Here is a 21,527-nt window from a genome sequence, read left to right on the forward strand (position 1 = left end):
TGGTCTCCAGAAACTCAAAAGCCTTTTAAGGTTCTTCAGACTGCTCTCCTGCAAGCTCCAGCTCTGAGATTGCCCACAGGGTCAGAATTTAATTTGTTTGTCACTGAAAGGAAAGGTATGGCCTTGGGAGTTTTGACCCAACCCCGAGGGCCTCACCAGCAACCTATTGCTTATCTAAGCAGAGAATTAGATGTAATTTCACGTGGGTGGCCCCACTGCCTAAGAGTAATTGGGGCAAGCGGCTTTATTAGCACCTGAAGCTTTAAAAATAATTAATGGATGAAAATTTACTGTACTGACTTCTCATGATGTGAGTGGAATCTTAAATTCTAAGGTTAATATTTGGATGACAGACTGTAGGTTTCTTAAATATCAGTCATTGTTGTTAGAAGGACCAGTCACTAAACTTAAAATCTGTGGAAATTTAAATCCTGCCACTTTCCTTCCTGAGAAGGAAAATGAAACACCTGATCACGATTGTTCTCAATTCCTAACTTTAAACTATGCAGCTAGGGAAGATTTAATGGATACCCCATTAGACAATCCTGACATGGAAATATTTACAGATGGCAGTTCTTTTGTTCGGGATGGAAAGCATAAAGCAGGTTATGCCGTGGTGACTGCTGAACAGGTTTTGGAAGCAAAATCTCTCCCCCAGGGAACCAGTGCTCAGTTAGCGGAGCTTGTGGCTCTGACCCGAGCTCCAGAGTTAAGCAAAGGGCAGCGGGTAAATATTTACACTGATTCTAAGTATTCTTATTTGACTTTACATGCTCATGCTGCAATAGGGAAAGAAAGACAGTTTAAAACAGCAAGGAGAGAACCTATTAAGCATTTCAGAGAGATCGAGAGACTTTTAGCTGCTATATATTGTCCTAAAGAAGTAGCTGTTATGCATTGCAAAGGGCACAGCAGGCATGGAAGTAAAGTAGCCTAATCAGCTGGCTGACTGTCAAGCCAGAAAAGTGGCACTTTAGGAAACTCCTTCACTGCAGACGACTTTGATCTGGACAGGTCCTGTGGAACAGGAAAAAAACAAAATATACTGAGAAAAAATTAGAAATATATGAAAAAAGAGGAACACAGATTACTGATAAAGATGGTTACAGTCTGAGGATAGACGATTAATAATTCCTGAAGATGCTCAATGGAAAATTCTTAAGGGTTTGCATCAGAGTTTTCATTTGGGTGCATAGAGTACTTACCAAATGGTTTCTCATTTGTTTGAAGGCAAAAATGTAATGAAAACTTAAAAAAAAAAAAAAAGACAAAAAAAAAAAAAAAACATTATCAAAAGGTGTGAGGTTTGTCAAGAAAATAACCCAAAGACAGAAAAGCTAACAAAATCTGGATTACAACGAAGTGGGAAGTATCCTGGAGAAGACTGGGAAATTAATTTTATTCATATTCCAAAAGCTAATGGATATTCTTGCTTACAAATTTGGGTACATACTTTTACCGGATGGATTGAGGCTTTTCCCTGTCATAGTGAACACGCTAAGGAGGTTATAAAGATTTTAATCCATTAAATTATCCCCAGGTTTGGGCTGCCATGAAGCCTTCAGAATGACAATGGCTCCGCCTTTAAAGCTGCTGTACCTCAGGGGGTATCTAAAGCTCTAGGAAAAGAATATCGAAAACTGACCTTTTCCAGTCCTGTGGCCACTGCTGAGTTTTCCAAACTTGCTGTCATATTGAGTGCAGCACTTTCACAGCATCATGTTTCAGGATTTGAAACAGCTCAACTGGAATTCCATCACCTCCACTAGCTTTGTTCGTATTGATGCTTTCTAAGGCCCACTTGACTTCACATTCCAGGATGTCTTGCTCTAGATGACTGATCACACCACCGTGATTATCTGGGTTGTGAGGATCTTTTTCATGTTATTCATACCCAATGCTGTACATATATACCTGATATGAGCACAAATGTTACTCATTTTACTAAACACATAAACAAGATGATTGGGGCCATGGATACTCCTGAAGCCTCAATTGCCTCACTTTGGGAGACGTTAACTAGTTCCCCATGGTGGACAACTATCTTAATTACAATAATTCTGAGTGTTTTGTTTTTACTGTTTGATCCCTGCATCTGTAACTGTATAACTGGATTTATTTCTAGCCGCATGAAAGCTTTCAAGTTACAAATGGTTGCTCAAACTCCTGCTACTGCTGCAGCTGCCTCCAACTGCTATTTGGGGCCCCTGGATCAGATATCCTCAATATGAGGATTAGGAGAAGATGTTGCCTCGCCAATTTAGGGACAACACCCCTTCTCAGCTCAGAAGCAGTTATGGAATGAAAACAATGCCCCTTTTCCCTAGGCAACATAATTCTCCTAAAAGAAAAGGGGAGAATGAGAGGGTAACAGGCAGGAAAGCCAGGGGTCTCTTAACGGAGGAAATAGCCTGCAAGTGTCAGACATTTTTATCTCTCTTAAGTGGCAGGAGGAAACAAACTAGTGATATTTTTTCCTTCTCTATACAAATTTAAAAGAAGGTTTCTCTTAAAATTCTGTGTTGCCATAATGACACCTGGCTTCACCTGAAGTTAACCAATGCCTTTTTCTTATGGAAATGTTTATCTTAAGCTATGCTAATGTACTATGCATTTACTTCAAACTCTGTCTTCAAGTCAGTTCTGCCTTTTGGGCTCAGAACCTACTTGATAAACCAGTATGTTATACTCTGATATTGTTCCTCTAATCTATGTAAATGAAACTATTTATACAGTGATCTGCCCTTCTTCAAGATTCAAGTTAATCATTTTATGGCCCAAGATAAACCATTTGGTGCAAGATTATCCCAAAATACATCCTATGGGTGAGGGGCCTGGTACCATTCTAAGTTTTGAGACATTCCTTTCTTTCATTAACAGGCTGCTTGTGACTATATAACATCCAGCAGAAGACTAGCAGGGGGGTACTCTTTCTGCCCTCTTCTGATGCCTATGTCAGAAGCTTTCTCTGTCTCCTTTATACTTTAATAAAACTTTATTACACAGAATCTCTGGGCGATCAAGCCTCGTCTCTGGCTCCGGATTGAATTCTTCTCTGGGGGCCAAGAATCCTGGCCTCGTGATTCAACAACAACCTTTCATCTTGGGGGCTCGCCAGGGCGCCCAGCTGCAGCGTCCTGTAAGCCCTCTCCTTCAGGAGGTAGAGCACAGTCTCCCTCCTTTTGTTCATCAATGGCAAAAAATATGATCTGCATAGAAGGTGGAGACCCAACACCATCCACTGCTATAGCCCCTCCCATAGGCTATCTAACAGCCTCATGATGGGGGGTCAGAACATTTCTAATCATATTCCACAAAGCAAAAGCATTTACAAGCTCATGCAAAGTATAATAAGCTTTTAGCTGTTTTCCTAGGTTCACCCAAGTATCTAAATTAGCAGTGCCCTTTTCTGGAAACCAAGGGCATTGTTCTTGTACAAATGAAAAAAATGACTGAATATTGGATTTCGTAAGTTTAATTCCTCTCTTACTTAATAACTGCAAAGTTACTCCTGTAAAGAGCTCTCTTTCCTTTGACTCACTGTTACCCATGTCAGAAAGTTTAAGTTTTATAGAAAAGTCTGCCTTGTAAAAGTTTTTACCTTTGGCAAGGGGGGTCTTTCTTTTCAACACTAAAAAAGCAGGTTCCCTTCAACCTTTAAAACACTTCTCTCTCCTACTCACCCTGTCTATCCTACAGGGGGGTCTGCAGCACCCTGAGTGGGATCCTATCCATCCGTAAAACTCAATACTGCGCCGCCGGGGGGCGGGGGGTGCGGGGGGTGCGGGTGGGGCGGGGCGGTCAATACGGCTGATAACCCTAATTGCTTTGAGGGACCTACCTACCTTTGAAAAGCCTGTTCCGGGCCCCACTTGCTGGTGTCCGGACTCAGTGGATCCAGGGAATTTTAAGGGGAAATGGAGTCAGCGAGGAAAGACTTATTTACTCAGAGATATAAAGAGAGATTAGGAAAGAATAGTGTAGTAGGAAAATTAGTGGAGAAAAGAGGTTGAATAACTTGGTTTACGTGGGATACCAATAAAACCTCGAGACAAGAGGTTTGCACCACTTACGTAGGCCATAGGCATCTTTCCGTTCTCCCGAAGAAGTGGAGAAACGAAGCCCTCCCCCGTCAGATCTTAGAAGCCCAGGCATAATTAGCAGGCTTGGTGGGCATCCATGCTCCAGATGGGAATTCAGCTAGAAAATGAGAGAAAGAACTACAAGAGGAGACCAGTCTTTTCAGGAACTGATCCGTTTTCTTTATTTTCCAGGTTTGCTTATTTACCTTTTGTTACACGTACAGACAAATGGAAATTACAAAGTCATGCGGGGGTCAGCAGTCCTGACCTTTATCAAAATCAGGTGTTTCATATAAATGTATACTAAAGGTCTTAGGTGGCTTTACATCATCTTCTGGCCAAGAGGCCTGGTAACATTTTATGACCCTTTCTTTCTGATAACGGTCAGTCAACCAGAAAACCTATTTTCCAGGGGTGATTTTTCTTAAACCAAACGCCACCCTCTGAAGGTACCAGATAAAGTTGCATTCCTATAGGGTGAGGGTGAGGGGGTTATAATCAAGAAAGGAATTTACTTAGCCTAAGGTTTAACATGATTAATATCAAAGGTTAATATCTATTTCTCCTATATGCTAGTTATATATGTATATAAGGGCAGGGGATATGGAGACTTAGCAGCAAATATTGGCCCAACAAATGAAAAACCCTTCACCAATATAATTCCTAATCAACCCACTATACTACACTAATAATTTTCTAGCTTCTCAAAAGAATCTGTATTTAGAAAGTTTAAAGCATCTCATGCCTCTAATGGTTGGGAGGCTGTGAAAAATCACATGTGGCTGAATGAGCCTGTCAGGCAGGCTAGAGAACTTTCAGAGGAGTTTGTGAACTGAAACACTCTTGTCAACCCCAGGAATTTTATTAGCTGGAACCCGAAGTAATCTCCTTTTCAGAGAGAGGTGGTGGGGGACAGCCCCCATAAAGTCAGAGGTGTAGGTGAGAGCATAAATCAGTAAAGTAAGCAGACTCGGGTTTGGGGGGTATATGCTTGGGAAGGTGGTCTCCTGAGGCTCGATCCCTCCTTTGCATATGCCGAGCCTCCTTCCTCAGGACTTTTGCCACGGGCAGAGTTCCTCAAACTGGATCCTGGCAGGTTACTAAGGCAACTGTAGGTAGTTTAAACATGAAGGGCCAAATGGGGAAAGATTCATGTAACAGGCTGAGATTGGACCGTACAAGTAGCCATAGTTGTTGCTATGACAAGTAGCCATAACAGCTACTTGTTGCTATGCTGGACATGTGGGAAGCTGACAAGAGAGCAAGAGTCTTTACAATTTTCCTTGCAGTGTGATTTCAGCAGAGTAGTTGACAAGGAAAGGCTGACTGATAAGGGTGCAGAAGGGAGTAATCTGAGCAAGTAATCATTAGCTCTTTTGTAAGCCCAGAAAACAGAAGCATCGGCTCAGTCAGAGTTCTGGGTCAGGGTTCAGAAATGGAGGTTATTTGGCTTGAATCAATATTTAGCCATGGGGATGACAGCCATAACCTCAAAACAGAAGATTTCCTTCTCCCCAGGTGGCAGAATAATTCCTATTTGTTGCAGATTCAGAAACCCAGAAAGCCCTGTCAGGGCCATTTGCACTTTGCAGGCACACATGCAACCTAGAAGTTGGAATTATCACCATGGTGCTCATTTTCCAGATGAGAAAACTGAGGTTAAGAGACTTGATCAAGCTCACACAGCTAAGCACATGAAAAGCCAAGCAGAAACCCAGGGTAACAGTCCTCAAATTGTGTGTTTTTGCTCCACACCCACTGGGAGTGGTGGGTGGTGATCTGGACGAATGCTTAGGCAGAAGCAAACAATATTCATGTTTAAATAGAAGAAAGTAAGGAAAACCACTAGAACATTCAGCTATGACCTAAATCAAATCCAATATGGTTATATAGTGGAGATAAAAACTAGATTCAAGGGATTAGGTCTGTTAGAATGAAGAACTATGGATGGAGCCTTGTAACATTGAATGGCAGGTGGTCATCATAACCATCCTCAAGAAAAACAAATGTGAGAAGACAAAGTGGTTGCCTGAGGAGGCCTTAAAAATAGCTGAGAAAATAAGAGAAGTGAAAGGCAAAGGAGAAAGGGAAAGATATACCCAGTGGAATACAGACTTCCAGAGAATAGCAAGGTGAGATAAGAATGTCTTCATAAGTGAAAAGTGAAAGAATTAAAGGAAAACAATATAATTGTAAAGAGTATAGATCTGTTCAAGAAAAGTGGAGATGCCAGAGAAACACTTCATGCAAATATGGGCACAATAAAGGACAGAAAAGTCAAAGACCTAACAGAAGCAGATGAAATTAAGAAGAAGTGGCAAGAATGCACAGAAGAACTATACAAAAATTGTCATAATGACCGGGATAGGAATGATGCTGAGGTCACTTACATAAAGCCAGATATACTGGAGTATGAAGTCAAGTGGGCTTTAGGAAGCATTACTACAAGAAAAGCTAGGGAAGGTGATGAAATTCCAGCTGAGCTGTTTAAAATTACTAAAGAATGAGGCAGAGTACATCATGAGAAACACTGGAGTAGAAGAAACACAAGCTGGACTCAAGATTGCCGGGAGAAATATCAATAACCTCAGATATGCAGATGACACCATCCTTATGGAAGAAAGTGAAGAGGAGCTAAAAAGCCTCTTTATGAAAGTAAAAGAGGAGAACGAAAAAGTTGGCCTAAAGATCAACATTCTGAAAACGAAGATCATGGCATCCGGTCCCATCACTTCATGGGAGATAGATGGGGAAACAGTAGAAACAGTGTCAGACTTTATTTTTTGGGGCTCCAGAATCACTGTAGATGGTGACTACAGCCATGAAATTAAAAGACACTTACTCCTTGGAAGAAAAGTTATGACCAACCTAGATAACATATTCAAAAGCAGAGACATTACTTTGCCGACTAAGGTCCGTCTAGTCAAGGCTATGGTTTTTCCTGTGGTCATGTATGGATGTGAGAGTTGGACTGTGAAGAAGGCTTAGCGCCGAAGAATTGATGCTTCTGAACTGTGGTGTTGGAGAAGCCTCTTGAAAGTCCCTTGGACTGCAAGGAGATCCAACCAGTCCATTGGGAAGGAGATCAACCCTGGTATTTCTTTGGAAGTAATGATGCTAAAGCGGAAACTCCAGTACTTCTGACTCCCGCTCCCTTTTTTCTCTGCAGACAATGCTGGTTCTCCTCCTGTGTCCCCACAATCTGAACTTTATTTTTAAAACTTTATTTTGTATTGGAGTATAACTGATTAACAATATTCTGAGTTTCAGGTGGACAGTAAAGGTCCTCAACTGTATGTATCCAGATATGCTGGTCCCAAAGACACCCCTCCAATCCAGGTTGTCATATAACTGAGCAGAGCTCTCTGTGCTACAAAGTAACTCGTTGTTGGTTATCCATCTTAAATAGAGCAGTGCCCACAACATGTTCTTGAAGACTTAACTCAGGAACTCTGAGAAGCCTCCTTCATCCCACACTCACCCTCTTTGGCCACTCCAGCTTGGTTGGATAACTTACTCTGGTTCCCCATCCCCACCAGTCAGTCCATAGTCCTCATAACCCCCAGTAAGTCCCCAGTGCCCCAGTGCAGAGCACCTTGGGATGCCATTTGCATGGAATCCAGTGCAGTTTTGCCCAGAACCAAGCAAATCTACACATGGCTCCATAAGTTTACAGTTTTAGAATTCCTGAAATTCCCTTCCTTCCTCAAAGTCTTCTTTGAGCCAATCAGCCAGCTCTGAACTCCCCTAGGGAGCTGACATGAAGCCGCCACCCTGTGCCGGGGCTGAGCAGTCACTGTGCAGTCTTTATTCACATTAGCATCCAGGCTTCCCACCGAGGGGTCAGGTATCCCAATTCACAAAGGGGGCAACTGGCCAGAGCTAGGGGAAGATGCATCTGAGAACTCGGGTGACCATGTAATTTATCATCCAAAACCAGGAAAACTGCGAGAAGGGAAGGGAGACCGTTTATCCCTACGGTGGGAGAGCACACTGGGAGTGTCCCCAGTCATTCTCCTTTTCATATGGCCTATTTCAGTGACCGCTGGAGCTGACTTTCGTGTTCATTCATCTGAGGGTTCAGATTGAATTGAAGCTCTTTGAGGACTGAGCACCATAGTGTTCCCCTCTCCTTGTGACTCCCACCATGCAAGCATGGTGTGGCATCTCCACATTTATTTCAGGATGATTAGTGTCCCAGACAGCCCTTTAGTCTCAAGTGGTTGGTTTTGTGGCAGGCTCTGGCCCAGCCACAGGGCTCAGCAGCATCTGCAATAGTGTGAGATGGCCTGCAGAGGGCGCCCTCCTAGAAGATGCTGCACAAGGGTTTCTGCAAGTTCCTATTTGAGAACTATCCCTCAGGGTTCTCCCCTCACCTTGAGGATGTAGGCTCAAGCTAGCACTGGGTATCTGATGCCGCTGATAGTGAAGATAATAGTGAGAAAGTTATTGAACGCAAAACATGAAACCTAGTGTAGTTAGAGAGAGAGGGAGAGAGCTTAGCCCTGGAGATCCTTCTTGTGTGTGGAGACTGGGAGTGACCGTGGGGCATGACCCTTCACTCGGAATGCCATGGTGTGGTGCCGATGAGCTTCTGGATATTACTGACTAGTTTTCTTGGGCCCTGATGTCCACAAGGGCCTCGCAGCCACCAGAACAAGCAATAACCTTTCTTTTCATGTAGCTGCTGAGAGACAGTGTGACAAAGCAGGCATCAAGGCTGCTCTGAGTCTCCCCAGAGCTGCCCCCTTCCCGACTGTCTCCTAAACAGCCCTTCATCTTCTGTGCTGACTCTTTTCCTTTGCTCTCCACATGGTACCTTCCTTGACATCCTTGAATGCAGTACTTGAATACACCAGGATATTCTGTATCTTACACAAGCTGGTCGTCCTTCCTAGAAGAGTCCCCTCCACTTTGACTAGCAAATTTCTTCTCATCTTCCAGATTCCAGCTTAATTATCATTGATTCAGGGAAGTCTTTCCCTGGTGTTTATCAGTCTCCTGTCTTGGTCACTTTCTGTTGACCCTTTCTCATGTATGCTGCTGCTGCTGCTAAGTTACTTCAATTGTGTCTGACTCTGTGTGACCCCATAGACGGCAGCCCATCAGGCTCCCCCGTCCCTGGGATTCTCCAGGCAAGAATACTGAAGTGGGTTGCCATTACTTTCTCCAATGCATGAAAGTGAAAAATGAAAGTGACGTCACTCAGTCGTGTCCAACTCTTTGCGACCCCATGGACTGCAGCCTACCAGGCTCCTCCGTCCGTGGGATTTTCCAGGCAAGAGTACTGGAGTGGGGTGCCTCTCATGTCTAGCATGTACAAAAGTCACAATTCACTATTTCACCTTCCCATCCAAGAAGGCAGATGCACAAGAAATGACACACACACATAGTCAATTTTGAAAGTCACAATTGACTATGTGTGTGTGTCATGAGTGTGTACCAAAGTCGCAATGCACTAGACAGCATTGTGTGTCATTTCTTGTGCATCTGCCTTCTTGGATGTGAGGGCGAGTTTTATTTTCATTGCCTCCCTAAAGTGCCTGGTACACAGTGGGTGCCCAATGCTTGTCTGTTTAGTGAGTGAATGAAGAATGTGAAAATAATGAATGAGAAACATCCAGAGAGCTGTATCTAGTGGGAAACAAATCATGGGTCAACCACGGAATGAAGCAGGAGATTCGCAGGGACAGTAGATTCTCATAGTTGAGGAAGAGAGGGGCTCCTCTGGGAAAGGGTGTCTCCCAGCACTGCTCCTACAACCAGCTTAGACCCTGACACCCTGGCTAGGAAATACATGACTAGCCCACAGAAACTCCAAAGGACAGGTCAGCTTTTGTCTGAGGGTATCACACAGAATCCTGTCAATTATGCCTCTTGTCCTCAGGTCATTCCTGGATCCCCCATTCCTGATTCTCTGTTCTAGCCCCTGCCCCACTGTGTGCCCAGGTACGTGGGGTGTCTTTTTTTTTAGTTGCTTTGAAGTCTTTAGACTCAGCCATCCTCTCTCCACTGCTGGGTAGCTGCTCCCTAAGAAGACCAGTTTTCCCCATTTGCTTAGGAATTTCCCTGTCTTTAAACTGACATTTTTCTGTACTGAGAACTTCCTTGGTCTCAGGTAGCCCTGGACAGTTGGTCATCTTATAACTCTGTTCAGTTTGGTGTAATCCTCCCCGATCCTCTGTTCAGCACACTGTAGAGTCCTCTAACCACGCTCCACACCTCACAGGGCAGTGGGTGCAGCCCTCTCCCAGGTGCACAGAACTCTCTGGACCCATTTAGTACCCTGGTCAGAGCCCTGGTCAGAAGGCCTGGGGACTATGAACCCATGGGTTGTTTGCGTATCTATGTGTTTATGTGTTTGTTTGTATATGTGTTTGTATGTGACTCTAATTGTGCTTTTGTGTCTCTGACTAGCTATGCATGTTTATATGTGTCTCTGTTTATGTGTGTTTGCTTGTGTGTTTCCATGTGTCTGTGTGTCTGTCTGTGTCGCTGTGGGTGGTGTATATGTCTATGTTACTATATGTCTGAGAATCCATTTGTGTGTCTCTGCCTGTGTCCATGTACAGATGTGGAGCATCAGTTGGGCTGACCCTCAGAGGGAGAGGCTTACCGGTCCATGTGTACAGGCCAGTCTTCCGCTTGGATCAATGGTACTCAGTTGAGCGCTCCCTGGTAGTAGGCTTGTCCACCCCTCCAAAAATCACCACGCTGCCTTTCCACTGCATCGGTAGAGAGAAAAGAGCGGGAGATCTGTGGAGGACAGTAACAACAGCACTGTTGGAAAGCTTGGGTTTGTGCTTGTCTACCCATCATGGCGCTAATAAAGTCTCCATTTACAGATGCAGAAATCAAGGCTAGGAACGATTGAGAACCAGAGTGAGGTCAGTTACTGGCTAATGAGTGGCACAGAGGAGGTTAGAAGCTGAATCACATGGCTGGGCTCCACCCACTATGTCTTTTGAAGAGGCCCAGGACCTCCTGCTACCTGTGTGCTCAGAAACCCTCAGATGACATGGTGCTGAAAAGTTTTTGCTTTCCCCTCGTCCAGCTTGTCATTTTTCAGGAAAATCAAAGCCTGGGAGTGCTAAGGATGTGGGTACAGGTCACCCAGAGTTTGCTCCACTGGCCTGTGACCTCTGCAGCTAAAGGGTCCCACACTCAGAGGGGACCCTACCTCTGTTCTCCCTGTCTTAAAATGAATACTGTTTCTTGAACAAGGGATCCCACATTTTGTTTTGTGTCCCACACTTTTATTTTTCACTGGCACCTGCAAAGTGGGTAGCTGGTCCTGGGCTCCTAGCGGAATGCTAATGATGAAGGAAAGATATCCAACATCCTTCTCTTTCCTTCCTTATCAAATTCATAAGAAAATCCTATTGCTTTTCCCTTCAACTTCTTTTGTGTTGTCTTCCTTTAGTCTTCCTCCTCACTCAGCCCCCTAGACCAAGTTACTAGTCTTGAGCCCAGGAGCAGGTATGTATTCCAATAAAACATTATTCATAAAAACAAGCGGTGGTGCCAGGTAGGGCCCTGGGGCCATAGTTATCCTAGGTTAGATTATCTCTCAGAATACTCCATTATCAAGTGTTCTATAATTTTCAAGCAACTGAAAGCATCTCACAGCTAATTTGGAGAAAGGGATTGTCCATCTCTGACTTACTTGCTCAAGTAGAAGGCAAAAACAGGCTTAGAAATGGCACCTTGATTCTTCAGGTTGTCAAAGATGGGGATGGCTCCAGTGAAGGATATGTTGGGGTAGTTCAAGCCCAAGACACCATCAAAAGGTATACCCTCAAACCCAGATTCCACCATGCTTAGAGCGAACTGCTGGTCAGTATTTACAAGGTCCCCAATCTGTGGGAGAGAAGAGTGTTCCCACTTATAGATACGTGAAATGGGGCTAGGACTGGGCTGGGGTGCATTGCCATTACATCCTCAAAGAAGAATTGAGGCTGGGCTCTGTCTTTGGTGGACCTCAGACAGTTAGAACAAGGTTGGAGGGGAATTGGGGTTCTATTTGTGTGAGGCTGTGAATTTTAAAACATCTGCCCCTCTGAAAAACACCACCTGAGTCAAATTGGCCTTGTGTCTTCTGTCCAGGTGGGGCAACCAAGAGTCAGGCCATGACCCATTGGTGCCACCTTGTGGACAAAATGAGTCGAGAGCAAGATAGCCTTCTCTCTGGCATGATGTAATGACAGGAATGGACTGCATTCTCTGTATGTAAGGAACTGTGGATTCTGCATCTGTCAGGGAAGATAGAAGCTCAAAACCCAATCTTACTTGCATGGTTCTATGAAATTATTGCCTGGGAAATTCACTTTTGGGGATATGTATGTATTTCTTTGAGTGTGTATGAAAGAGAAAGAGAGAGAGGGGAACTATTCAAGTACTTTGGAGAGGCAGGTCATAGGTTTTATTAGACTCTCAAAGGTCTCCTAGAGTAAGAACTCATTTATCAAGGTCTCTGACATCTCTGGCCTCCAGTTTCCCACTTTGAATACTTGAAGCCCTTGACTGCCCCCAGAGTGCCCAGATCAGTTTTATCATGTCCCAAACATCCCACAGCAAGTGCATTCTTGAAAAGCCAGCCCAGCTCCACCACATATCATATGCATGCCCTCAGCAAGGCCCTTGCTGTCTGTACCTGTTTCCTCACATGTCTCATGAGCTAATCAGACCATGTGCTGTGTGGGGTTGTTGCAGATTAAAGCAATTATTACCTGAAAGTGCCTGGAACAGTCTGTGAATATAAAAGGGGGTGGTTTTTTCCCCTCTTCTTACTCCTAGCAAAATGAACCTTGAAGTGCTCATGGGACGAGGAGCTGCAAGCCCACACCTCAAACCACTTTCTGGGTTAGCTAATCTGTTTACTCATGTGTCACCATGGGCACTGCCTCCCCAGACACATAATCCTGTGCGTAAGATAGCCAATATCTATGGGAGTTAGGCTAGGAAGGGTCCTGCCAGATGGTCCTGCATCTGTTTTGCAAGCACAGGTCACTCCAAAGCCAGTCCTGACTCAGCTTCTGTTTACAGATTACCCGAACGGTGTCATAAGCAAGAAATCCCTTTATGCTCCCAGATCGATAGGCGATGCTGAAGGTCTTTTGGGTAGGCAGGAAGGTGGAAGACTTTTAATGTGTGAACCTAACTTGTGTAGCTGTAGACACAAGAGATGAGTGTCATCAGGTGCTAAGGGTGGAAAACAGGGCATCAGGGTAATTGAAAGATGGTCTGGGTAGGGGGTGTCTATACTCCCAACAGGCTGGACTGGGGCAAAATAAGGAGGGCACCCACAAGTCAGATGAGCCTGTGTCAAAGACAACCTGGAATTCCTGAGGTGTTCCAATGGTGATGTTACCCATGTACAGCATCTACAGGGAGAAGAAGGGAGTGGGTTAGTGTAGAACTGGCTACCCTCTATTCCCACACTGCTGCCTCCCTTTGGGTGTCACATATCTCTTGAGATCACTTTCTCACCACTGTGCAGCTCACAGCCTTTGATCACAGTGGAGTCTGCATGTGATATATTTTTCCTGCGCTACATTGTATGCAGGATATTGATTCTCTGACCAGGCTTTGAAGTGATACCTCCTTCATGGCAAGCCCAGAGGCATATCCACTGGGCCTCCAGGACCGCTGGACACCCAGGGAAGTCCTGGTGCCTTCATTTGAGAACTCTATAGTGTCTTCAAACCCAGCTGCAGCACCCTCTTCTCCAGGAGGTCCTTCTTGATCAACCCCAGCCACTCCCTCCAAACTCAGACCACATCCAATCAACACCACACAGGTGACCCTTTCATTTGACATGTATTTACTCTTTGCCTATCTCTCAGGCTGGCATGGGCATCCTTGAAGACAAAATAAGCCCTTTTCTAATCTAAAAACAGTAAGCACTTTGATAGATTCTGATGGCCTTACACGGAATACGGGTTCCGTAACTTTTCACTGCTGTGGTTCTTGCATCTGTGGAAACTGAATTCCTCTGCCTGGGGATTCACAGTTGCTTTGCAGTTGGTTCTACCTTTTCATCAGAGGTGATTCACTCTTCGTCTGTAATTGAGTGACTCCCTTAGTTCAGAAGGATCTGCTGCTGCTGCTGCTAAGTCGCTTCAGTCATGTCCGATTCTGTGCAACGCCATAGACAGGAGCTCTAGGCTCCCCTGTCCTAAGGATTCTTCAGGCAAGAACACTGGAGCGGGTTGCCATTTCCTTCTCCAATTCAGGAAAGTAAAAAGGGAAAGTGAAGTCGCTCAGTCGTGTCTGACTCTTAGTAACCCCATGGACTGCAGCCTACCAGGCTCCTCCATCCTTGGGTTTTTCCAGGCAAGAAGACTGAAGTGGGTCGCCGTTGCCTTCTCCTCAGAAGGAACTATCTCCATCAAACTAATGACACATCTTTGACACAGAAATTGATATTTACCTGCCACCTAGTAATTTCTGGACCCAGTCACCAAGATTAAGAGGTGAGGATGATAGAGCCTTCTCCTTTGGATGGGGCCTCTGTTGCCCAGGGTTTCTACCTCCTGCAGAAACCTCCTGGAGCCCCAGCCCCAACATCCCACCCTTCACCTCGAGATGACCCCAGTGCTAGGCTAGAGCACCAGGGGGCGCTGTGGAGCACCATCTTCCCAAAACACTCACATCCATGATGTTCCTCAAGGGGTGAATAGTTATATTTGAGACACGAGAAGAAATCTGGGACAGTCTGTAAGTATGTTCCTTCACGAAATTGTTCAGCATGTTTTTTTTCACTGAGGGTTTTTCTCATGGTCTTCACTTTTGTTAGAGGTATTCCTTCATCGAGCTTTTGACAAAGAAAACAAAGAAGCAGCTACAATTAGCTGTCAGTGTTAAGGTATAACTGTCATTGTAATGGCACTGTGTATTTTCCAATCATTTTCATGAGTCACCTTAGTATCAGAATTTTATTCATATTCCATGGCAAAGACATAGGTTTGAATAAAGATTCTGTTCTGTAATGTTGGGTAGGCCATATGAACATGTGAGGTCTCAGTGTCCCTTCAGGAAAATGGCGGAATGTAATGATTCAAACCCTCCAAATAGAATATTTTGGGGATAGTGAAGTGGTGGATATAAGGTGCCTGGTAAATAGGAGATCTCAACAATGACAGCCATTAGTACTGCTGTTGCCATCCGACTGTATCCTTTTCATAGAAGCTCAGGGAAGGAGGCAGAAGGGGAATTCCTGTCCTCTTTTACAAGGGAGGAATTGAAATACAAGAGGTTTGTGAATTGGCTGTGGTCACACTGCTTGTCATATATAAAACAGTGAATAAATAACTCTCCCAACCTTTCTCCAAGTTGAAAGAGAAGAGATGGTTGAAAAAATAATCCAGGAGATAGGGAACAAGTTAGGGAAATGTAGAGGCTCAAGAAGGAAGGATGAGTCAAATGAAAAATTAAAAGAAACAACACAGAGAGAAAAACACTCAGAGCCTTCCAAAGAGATGGAGAGATAAATGATAGTGATATAGAGATGCAGACATAGACATATACACACTGAAGCAGAGAGGGAACAAAGAAAACATGCTAAATAAAAGGTAAAAAAGTGCTATTCCACAGGAGCACACCTACATCTGCATTGACTGTGCACTGAAAATTGCAAGGAGTTCCAGTTTCAATAGGTCATGACATGACTGGACCCCAAGAGTTGTGCAGCTATGCAAATCGACATCAAGACCCTTGGGACCCACAGTTCCTATAGCAAAGTACTTATCAATAAGTAAGGTTTGAACTTTAAGATTGTCAGGGAAATATTCAATTCCCTTCTAAAACTGATGAATAGAATAATCAGATGAAAAGAAAAATCACAGAAATGAATATGATGTGGCTTACAGTCTCCATACTTACATGACTATGCAATCTGAGAAGGCCACCAGCCTGAGGAGCACAAGCCACTTCACGCTTCTTTCCTGGCTCCAAGTACTCAGAAATGTTCAGGTTCTTAGCATGTAGTGGTGACCAGGAGCCCTTAGTTATATATGCTCTGACATGCCCAAGTTTAGCCCTTTAGGCCAATAATAGGTCTGAAAAAACACAAAGGTCTTGATAAAATCTTTACCTTCATCAGTGTCCTTGGCGAGTGTACTTTGAAGCTTCTCAGAATACAGGGAATTGAACTGTAATCTCTTCCTTGAAGTTTGGCTGGAAAATCAAACTGATCTGTATGGACATCTAAGAAGATGGGAAACCTTGCCTACTTGGAGAAAAAAAAAAAAAAAACGGCTAAGAACATCATAAAAATGGATACCAAGGGCCACGCTCGACATTCGTGGTTTTGTGTCATCTTCCTAGGCACTTCATGAGATATGCATTGCTATCTTCATTGGAGAGGAGATTGCTAGGAGGATAAGTTATCAAATGGCAAAGCGAAGACTTCAGGGACAGCCCAGGGACATACTGGCTTTAGGTAGTGGGTCTAATGGCAGACATCAGGGGCACCTATGATGCCTGTCTGCATCAAAGATTTAGGGCAGAGCAATACTTCAATTGCATGGTTTCAGCATTGAAAGAAATGCCATATGCATCCACAAGGAATTTTATATCACACACAAATGTACAAGGAAGAACTCTGTGCTAGGTTCTGGATTAAAGCCTTCAAAGTCAAAGCTGATGAAGACAAAAGTGGTCTTTATCTTAAGAGAGCTAGCAGTCTAGTTCTCACAAAGTCATGGTCCCTGGAGGCAGGAGATATGATACTAGGACTAGGTGGCCATGTTTAATCCTGGGCCACGCAGGTCTTACCACTGGGAGCAGCCTTTCCTCCACTTCACCCATGCTGGAAAGCAGGCCAATTGACCACGTTTTCAAGAGAATCAGAAGTTTGGATATTTATCTACAATCTACTGATTTTAATGTTAGCAACTAATTTTTTTTTCCACCGAAAACAGTGGGAACGAAATCTCCACAGTGATTGGCTGGAATCAGCCTTGAGTCTCTGCAGGTATTTATTTCTTGCCTAGAGTTGGGAGTGCAGTGGGGACAGAGAGGAATTTAATTCATGTCGGTTGATTTTAAAAGAGACTGAATGCACACTGAACATGTGTGTTTCCTTCCTACTTATAAAGAAAGATCATCAGGGACATACAAACCAAGAATATTTAACTGCTGAAGATAAATGGATATATTTCTGATATAATTTCCCCATAGAGTCTATGTCATGAAAAATTTTGTCTGCCAAACCAAACATACAAAAAAATAATTTAGAAATGTCTTCCCAATCAAAGAAGACGAAACTACTGTGGCAGCCAAAGTAAAGACAATCAGTTTAATGACTCATCCAGGACTCCCAAGGCCTATTCCTGCAAGACATCTATCCATGCCTGTCCCTTGAGCACAACAGGAGCCTCTCCAATTGTCAGGTGTGTTTAGATGGGGCACGGTGACTTAACCCTCATATTTGCATGTTGTTTAAATTCAGCTCTGGTGGTTAAATCCCAACCAGGGAAATATGATATCCCTAACAAATGACACACGTATATGCGCTTTGAACTATGGTGTTGGAGAAGACTCTTGAGAGTCTCTTGGACTGCAAGGAGATCAAACCAGTCCATGCTAAGTAAAATCAGTCCTGAATATTCACTAGAAGGATTGATGCTGAAGCTGAAGCTCCAATTATTTGCCCATATGATGTGAAGAACTGACTCATTGGAAAAGACCCTGAGGTTAGGAAAGATTGAAGACAGAAAGAGAAGGGCAAGACAGGATGAGATGGATCAGTAGCATCACCAAGTCGATGGACATGAGCTTGAGTAAGCCTCGGGAGTTGGTGATGGATAGAGAAGCCTGGCATGCTGCAGTCCAGGATGATCCAAAGAGACGGACACGACTGAAAGGACTGAACTGAACTGAACAAATTGAGAACAAAGAGACTGATAAATCTAATTGCATCAAGTTGGTGACTGCTGCTGCTGCTGCTAAGTCACTTTAGTCGTGTCTGAGTCTGTGCGACCCCATAGACATCAGCCCACCAGTCTCTTCCATCCTTGGGATTCTCCAGGAAAGAACACTGGCGTGGGTTGCCATTTCCTTCTCCAATGCATGAAAGTGAAAAGTGAAAGTGAAAGTGAAGTCATGCCCGACTCTTAGCGACCCCATGGACTGCAGCCTACCAGGCTCCTCCATCCGCTAGCTGCCCATAACAACACATTACTTAAGTGTCTTTGAAATTCATAATTATAACTACATTCAGAGTCGAATATCTTCTAACAAAAAACAAAAATACTGCCCATCCAAAACAAAACCAAAGAAAAACAGGAAAGACATCTGAAACTATATTCAACAACTTATTGTTCCTCATAACTTCTGTTACTGTGACAGAATCATATGCATGGTAACAGGTAAAAGCAGGACAATAATTAAAACTAATGTTCTGTTGAAGTAAGCCTTTGAATGGCTAGAAAAAGAGGTTCCCACATAACATAAAGAAGTTTAATTCAAACCCTGCTGTCTTAAATCTTAAACTGAAAGCATAAGTTTGTACCAACTAATTATATTCATTTTAATTTTATTTTTTAAGGAAAATGCATACTTCCTCCTCTAATAACTGTAAAGCTTAGAAGGAATGACAACTTGATAACAGTGACTATTCTGAGGTCTAACATGTAGCTTCTAAATACATTTCCCATCAGACGATGCTTGGATTCTTAAAGAGATGACTGATTTCAGGACCAAGTAAAGAAATGCACAAAATAATCTTGGGAAACATGAAGGACCAGAAAGCTAAGGGACTTCAAAGACCAATGGGGACTGGAGAGAAAGTTTATGAATCCAAATAAAAAGGCCAAACATCTAACAGTTTGTTGGGCAGAATGATGTTTCTGCTTCTCAACACACTATTTATGTTTCTCATAGCTTTCCTGCCAAGAAGCAAACATTCTCTGATTTCATGGCTGCAGGCAGCATCCACAGTGCTTTTAGAGGCTAAGATGAAGAAATGTGTCAGTGCTTCCACCTTTTCTCCTTCTATTTGCCATGAAGGATGCAGCTGGATCCCATGATCTTAGTGTTTTAATATTGAATTTTATGCTGGCCAAATATGTCCAAATGTTAATAGGCAACATCTAATTTTCACTGTGATAGATTGTTAGGGCACCTACTCACCATTCTGAGCACTGAGTAGGAAAATAATCATCAATATTTATGCTATTTCTTTTCCTATTAAGCATATGTTATATAACTGCAAACAGTTCCAGGAAAACAAGCTAGACTGTCACTTCTGGGGGTGATGAGAGCGTGTTGGGGAGCAGCTATAATACAAATGAAGCCTCACTCACTGGCCTGCAGCTCACCTCCTGCTGTGGAGGTCTGGTTCCTAATAGATCACGGACTGGTACTGGTCCTGACCCACTGTGCTCTAAACCCAATAGTGGGACATTCTGTAAGACAAACCACCCTGCTTCCTCCCAGTTTCTGAACAAATAAATGGCATTAAAATTGGGAAAGGAACAGTTATTTAGTTTTAAAGGAGAACAACCAAGTGCAACGTATGACTACTTCCTTTCAATAAACTGTGAAAACTGCTTTTTGAGAATCAGGGAAATTTGTACGTGGACTGGATATTAGATGTTAATTTTATCGAGAGCAAAAGAGCATTTTTTTTCACATCCTATCATTTTATCCCAAATACTCATTATGTATATTTTGTGAAATGTTCATCTCGTCCATAAAACACTTAAGGAAAAATGAATAAGGAGTAAAAGAGATAATGAAATAAGGTCTGTCTTCATCTAAAAACAGATCTGCATAGCTGCTATGGACTGCACTGTGTCCACCCTCGACTCCCAATGTGATGGTATTAGGAAGTAGGGCTTTGGGGAGGTATCCAGGTTGACATGGGGTTTTGATGGTAGTCCCTCATTATCCTCTCCCTCTTTTTCTCTCTTATTCTCTTTCTTCCTCCTTCCTTTTCCCCACTACAAATGAGAACATAGCAAGAAGAGAAAGACCTGATTCAAGTCAAGAATGCCTTCCCCGGGAACTCTATTGGCCATCACTTTGATGTTGCTTAATCTCCTGTCTATGACAACCTGTGGGACTAAGAGGTTAGTTTTGTAGTTATTGATGCTGAATGATGAAATATAGGGTTCATGAAACTCTTCTTTCTTATATTTGTTATGTTTGAAATCGTTTTGTAGTGAGAAGTTTATAGAATGAAGTTTCTGTTTTAGTGATACCCTGAGGGGCCCAAGATAGCAGATTCAGGCAGGTCCCTGATGAGTGAGTGGTTGGAAGACCACATGCTCCTTACTCCAACTCTTCTCTTGTCATCTGAAAACCATCCCCCCCATACCTGACAACCTTACCTCCAACCCTATCTGCATCACCACTCCCCTGCTAAGTTACTGAGTCATCTAGTTGGAGATCTTGATGATTCAGGACAGGGTCTGGAAGGAGAAGGAATACAGGCATTTTTAGAAAGAGTGATCTTTGCAGACCCCTCCTTGGTTTTCCCTTCTTTATTGCTATCTGCAGGTGAGGGATAGGGCCTGGGTAGAGAGGAAGCCACAAGTGAGACTGCATGGATATTTGCCAGAGAAGAGAGGAGAAATTCACAACCCAATAACCAGGAGGTGGGCAGCTTGCACAGGACCCAGGAGGGAAAGAAGAAGCACTGGGAAAAGAATAGTGCCTACCGGAGGACCAGACCTATCTGAGTCTTCCTGTTAAACTTGGAGGTCGCATCCTTCCTGCTTTAATTACTGCTCCAGATGTGGAGGGAATAGAGCTCTACTCACTGCTACTGAGTCACGGGGAGACGGACAGCCTCCCCCAGGAGGCCTTGGATTCCGCTCTAACTATGGGTATCATCTCAAGCCAGAGAGCAAATGGCGGGTCATCCACAAGATGACCTACTTTAAATAGTATTTAAAATAATACAAAATTTGTCTAAGAGTCCTGGCATATCTTGTTCACAGAGTTTTTTAGGAGAGATGATTCGTTAGCCTATTTTGGGTTTCTGCTGAGGAATCTACAAGCTTCCCCATTGGTAACTTCTGACTTATAACTACCTGATCTCATCCCACAGAACAGAAATGATGGTAAGTTGCAGGGGGCAAGGCCTCTAAGGTCCTTGGTCTCACAGCAGCTGCGTGCCAAGTGGTCTACCACTCCCAGGCCTGAGCCCAGAACACAAGAACATCATCAGACAGTTACAGCCCCCTGCGCACCAGAGGCAGCCTCAGCTTCCTCAGCAAAATGCACCTCTTAGCCTCTTACCCATCGATTGGCACTGAGCTTCAGTCTAGAACAAGTGTTCTAGAGGGAGTCCAGTCTCCCTCATCCAAGAGGTGGGAAACTGAACCCTGGGTTGTATGACCCACTCTAAAGCTGCAGGTACGTTAGTGAAGACTTGGGATCCAGGAACTCTGGTTCTCAGACTAGGAGACTTCCAGGAAGGGAAAGATGAGAGAA

General features: G+C 43.7%; 1 pseudogene; it reads right to left on the reverse strand.

Moving 5' to 3' along the window:
* LOC102171319 lies at nt 8,641–16,892 on the reverse strand (annotated as a pseudogene).

This window comes from Capra hircus, chromosome 29 (assembly GCF_001704415.2).
Source record: "Capra hircus breed San Clemente chromosome 29, ASM170441v1, whole genome shotgun sequence".
NCBI lineage: Eukaryota > Metazoa > Chordata > Mammalia > Artiodactyla > Bovidae > Capra > Capra hircus.